The sequence below is a fragment of the Cebus imitator genome, unplaced genomic scaffold, assembly GCF_001604975.1.
Source record: "Cebus imitator isolate Cc_AM_T3 unplaced genomic scaffold, Cebus_imitator-1.0 Scaffold1036, whole genome shotgun sequence".
Taxonomy (NCBI): Eukaryota; Metazoa; Chordata; class Mammalia; order Primates; family Cebidae; genus Cebus; species Cebus imitator.
Window position 1 is genome coordinate 19,171 of NW_016108351.1, and position 5,067 is coordinate 24,237.

At 51.5% G+C, this 5,067-nt stretch overlaps 1 long non-coding RNA gene across 1 annotated transcript in view; it reads left to right on the top strand.

Annotated features, from left to right (window-relative positions):
- LOC108298677 overlaps nucleotides 1-5,067 on the top strand; it is a 12,010-nt gene that overhangs the window by 6,454 nt on the left and 489 nt on the right. Inside the window, exon 2 of the long non-coding RNA XR_005198792.1 lies at nucleotides 3,994-3,999. This is a non-coding gene — a long non-coding RNA (uncharacterized LOC108298677). The remainder of the gene's footprint in view (nucleotides 1-3,993; nucleotides 4,000-5,067) is intronic.

Below are 5,067 nucleotides of genomic sequence, written 5' to 3' on the forward strand. Positions count from 1 at the left end.
GCCCTTCCATTGTTTTTCTTTTCTTTTCTTTTTTGTGGAGATGGGTCTTACTATGTTGTCCCGGCTCATTTTCATCTTAGTAGGTGCTTTTCAAGGGTTCTTATCCAAGGGTACCTGGATGGACCTTAGTCACTTGAAGCCCTCGTTATTGTGTTGAAGTTTTGTGTCTGTCTCCTCCATCCTGGGGAGAAGATTTAAAACTTCTATCACTTTTCAAGCAGATCGGTGACTTCAAAAAGGGTATGAATGTTGGGAGGCGAGGTGGGAGGATCACACGAAGTCAGGAATTTGGGACCAGGCTGTCCAAGAAGGTGAAACCCTGTCTCTACCAAAAATACAAAACATAGCTGGGTGCGGTGGTGCATGCCTGTAGGCCCAGCTTCTCAGGAGGCTGAGGCAGGTGAATTGCTTGAATCTGGAAGGTGGAGGTTGCAGTGAGTCAAGATCGCACCACTGCACTCCAGTCAGGGTACAAATAGCAGCTTTAGACTTGATCCTGCCAGGCATGACCACTGGACATGTTCAGCAGCAGATCTCCTGATTCTGCCTCAGTTTCCAGTGTCTTCTCAGAGGGCTGGAGTGGAGCATCTCAAGCCAGGGCTGGATGTCTTGCTGGATAAATACCCTCTCCACTTCCACCTGTGCCGTCAGCCTGGATAGGGAGAAGACTCATGTCAGGGGAGAGACATCTTCCTCCTAAAGCCCCACCTGTCTGATGGCTGAGATTTCTGCCTCATTTAGAGAACTCCCAGGGGCCCTTGTATGTCTTGTTATTTGCTAAATATGCAAGCACAGATTACCTGTACCTCCCCTCAGACCTTCCTGCTGCTCCCTGTAGAGCTGTCTGAAGCCTGGAAATGTTTCTTTGTCTTTGAAGAAATTCTAGTTCCATCCGCCCCAGACTCATCACAGCTACAGTAACAGCCGGTGCTCTGTAACTTTCTGGAGCCTGTTCCAGCAGACAGGAGGCCCCTTCTTCAAGTCCTCTTTGTAACCCCATACAAGATGAGGAAAGTGAGGCAGGTGAGCTCATGAATACAAAGTGTCAGAGATTGGGTTCAACCTCGAATTCCTGGGCCCAGGGATTCGAGGCTTGGGTTCAACCTTAAAGTGTGTGGGATTTAAGGTTGGTGTGGAAAGTGTTCTGTTTGGCACCCCCTGCCCTGCTGTGTGGGGGTTGGGTCCTGGGTTGACTGGAGATCCCCAGTTTATGCCTGCTGACCTGACGCATTTGTGACTAGTGTTCTCTTTAACTGCAAAGTGTTGTGGTTTGGGAGATAAATTCTGTGCTCACCTTGCTCACGTGCACCCTGAGGAAGCTCTGACACCACTGGGCAGCCTCTGATACACGCTGGAGAAAGCCGGCGCTAGGATGTGCCTGTCAGCAGGAAGAGCTTTGAGCATCTACATCCAGATGTAGACATATCTGTACACATACATTCATATACACACATCCGTATATATACACGTCTTTACACAACGTCCTCACACACTTCTGTATACACACACATTCATACACGTGTCTACATATACACACATCCATGTACATGTCACTATACACACACATCCATACACATTCGTACACACATATCTGTGTATTTCTGTATCTCTGTATACCTACACATCTGCACATATCCATGTACAGATCCATCTGTACACAGATGCATACACATTCGTACACACACATCTGCACACATGTCGGTGGGGACCAGGGAAACACAGCATTAAGTAGTGACGGTCTGGTAATAACGAGTATTGTTTTGACATATTTTGGGTGAACTGACTAGCTAGTGGCTGTCAGAGGAGTGTGTGGGGTGTGTCTGCAGGTTGGCGTGGCTATCAAACATGGCATTTGTAGTTGCTCATGGCTTTTCTAGAGGATCTCCTATGTGGGGCCTTCGAGTATAGTGAGCTGTCCCCGTGGCTCACCTGCCAGTGCCTGCACCAGTGACCAACAAAATTCTGGCTTCACGGTCCTCAAGGACTTTGGATTGTACGGTTCAAATGCTACTGTGACATCATTGGACGTGTCTGGTCACCATGTGGAGATCAGTTGCCAGCGGTGGGATGAGAGCCAGGAGAGCCAGGAGGATGTTGCAGTCAGACAGGCTCTATGACCAGGGCTGGAGCTGGTGTGCAGCGGAGGTGGCAGATGGGGTTGACTCTAGTCACATTCCACAGCAATGATCGACTGAGTTCCTGACGGATCCAAGGAGGGGGTTGTCAAGGAGAGAAGAGAAGTCCTTTGTATTTCTGTCTGGGTTTATAACACAGGTTTCTAATTTTGAGAAATCCAGAGTTTAAAAAATTGGGGAAGGGCTGGGCATAGTGGTTTACACCTGTATTCCCAGCACTTTGGGAGGCCAACGCGGGCGGATCGCTTGTGCTCAGGAGTTTGAGACCAGCCTCGCCAACATGGCAAAACCCTGTCTTTACTAAAAATAGAAAATTTAGCTGGGCACTGTGGTATGTGTCTGTCATCCCAGCTACTTGGAAGGCTAAGGCAGGAGAATCATTTGAACCCGGGAGGCCAAGGTTGCAGTGAACCAGGATCCTGGCACTGCACTCCAGCCTGGGTGACAGAGGGAGACAGTCCTCTCTTCGGTCCCAGCTTGTGTGATCATGGCTGGGCTTGCTGGCCAAGCCTGTCATTTCAGGGCAAGAGTGACCTGCAGCCACCCATGGTCGGCAAGGCCGAGCAGTTCCAGGAGCAGCTGGAGATGAAAATGGTGATGGGGTCATCCCTGTCATCTTTACAGGGAACCTCACATGGCAGGCGGGCAGCAAGCTGGCCTCTCCACATCGCTGAACCATCTGCTGAGTGATCAGGCCCACATGACAGGTAGAAGATGAGACCTCTTTTGCCCCATCTCCTCCATGACCAGGCTACGGTGTGGGCCAAATGCCTCCTGATGGTCCTCATCACCCCAGCCTCTCAATATCAACATCCCATCTAAGGACAGACGCAGGCTCAGCGTGAACCCCCAGAACCTCCCAAAACCTCCAACTGCCCCCACAAACCTTCAAATAGCAGATTTTGGGCTGTTTTTATTCTCACCCATGATAAGAAACACATGTAACATTTTGACCTCAAATACGCGGGGCATTTAAAACACACACACACAAGCTGAGCAGGTGCTGGCCCTGGGCCAGAGCCAGGGGGGTGACAACTGGGTGTGCCGCTTATGTGTTCTGAAAGATTCCAAGATAAGGACAGGAGCTGGGGCTGGGGGCACTTAAAGCGGTGGCTGTTGACCACCTCATGTGGGTGCTTGGGAGTCATAACAGCTGGCCCATTTCCACCTGTGTGTTCTAGATGACCTTCAGTGTTACAGAAGCAAAAGCTTCAGAAGGTGAAATTTACTCAACAACCCATGATGTGTGGTTAATTCTTTTGTCATTTGTCCTATTTCATTTTCATTCTTTTTTTCTTTCTTTCTTTATTGAGACAGAGTATCACAGTGTTGCTGGGACTGGATGCAATGGTGCAATCTTGGCTCACCACAGCCTCTGTCTCCTGGGTTCAAGTGATTCTCCTGCCTCAGCCTCTCAAGTAGCTGGGATTAGAGGTGCCCACCACCACACCTGGTTAATATTATTATTATTATTATTATTTGTATTTGTATTTCTGTAGAGACGGAGTTTCAGTATGTTGGCCAGGCTGGTCTCGAACTCCTGACCTCAGGAAATCTGCCGGTCTTGGCCTCCGAAAGTGCTAAGATTAGAGGCATAAGCCACTGGGCCCGGCCTCATTCTACTTTATTCTTGGGCCAAGCACCGTGTCCAATGCCTACAATCCCAGAACTGTGGGAAGCCAAGGCAGGAGGATTGCCTGAGCCCAGGAGTTCAAGACCAGCCTGGACAATATAGTGACACACCTGTTTCTACCAACACACGCACACACACACACACACACACACACACACACACACACACACACACACAAATTAGTCAAGGTGGTGGCACATGTCTGTAGTACCAGCTACTTGGGAGGCTGAGGTCGGAGGATCCATTGAGCCTGGGAGGTCAAGGCTGCAGTGAGCCATGACCAGGCCTGTCGGTGGCCGGTTGAGCAGGCACAGGTGTTGACTCTTCAAGGAGCCTACAACACCAAGACCCCTGGGGTATCCTGAGTCCCCTCTTTGCCTGGGGTTGGGGGTGTTGGTCCCTGGTGACTGACCCTTTCACCTGCCTGCTCTCTCTCCCTGCAGCATGGCTGGAAAGGAAGGAGGAGGATGGACGGTAGGTGGCCGCCCTGGGTGCCGAGCTCTTCGTGCCAGGGCTGGCGGGGCTGCATGCCCTTGGCCGGCTGCAGCAGTGGGGCTGACTCTGGACCAACTCCCCGAGGATCCAGTACAGCCTCCTGGGTAAGGCACCACACGCCTGGCTGCGGGGCAGGTGGAGGTGGCAGGGCCTGCCCTGTTTCCTGTGACTGTGGCTCTGTGAGCAAAGATAGGCTGTCATCACAGGATTTTCCATTAGTCATTCTGTGGGCTCTAAGTAGGGCTTAGTATCTGCTCATTAAAAAAAAAAGGTGTGTCTGTTGAGGGATATTGATCCGTCTCTTAAGACCTCCCCATGTGCAGGTTCCAATGGAGTGACAGGTGAAGCGGAGCACAGGGCTGGGAGGACACGGCTGAGGCCAGGCTGGGCTGGGCCCTCCTCCTCTTGGAGCCCTGGTGGAGGGCTGCCTGGCAGAGGAGGGCAGGAGTCCCTTAATCGATCTTCACCGCTCAGGCAAAGCAGCCAGTGCGTCAGTGCAGCACCAGCCGGAGGCTGCAGACAGAGAGCGGCTCAGACAGTGCCTACAGGCTGGAGCTGGGCCACGAGCTCCACTGCACACAGATCCCAGCCTTCAGCCACAAGGTGGGTGCCCAGTCCAGGTGGGACATCGAGAGAGAGCACCAGAGTCTGGAAAGTGGTGATCTGAGTACCCTGAGCTCACCCCCAAAGAGATGAACTTGCTCCCAATAGCATAGCCATATAGGAATGGATCCAGGGCTGGCACTTCAGCCTCAGTCTTATGTCTATTCATCCAGGGTTGCTTCAGCCCAGGAGGCAGAGGTT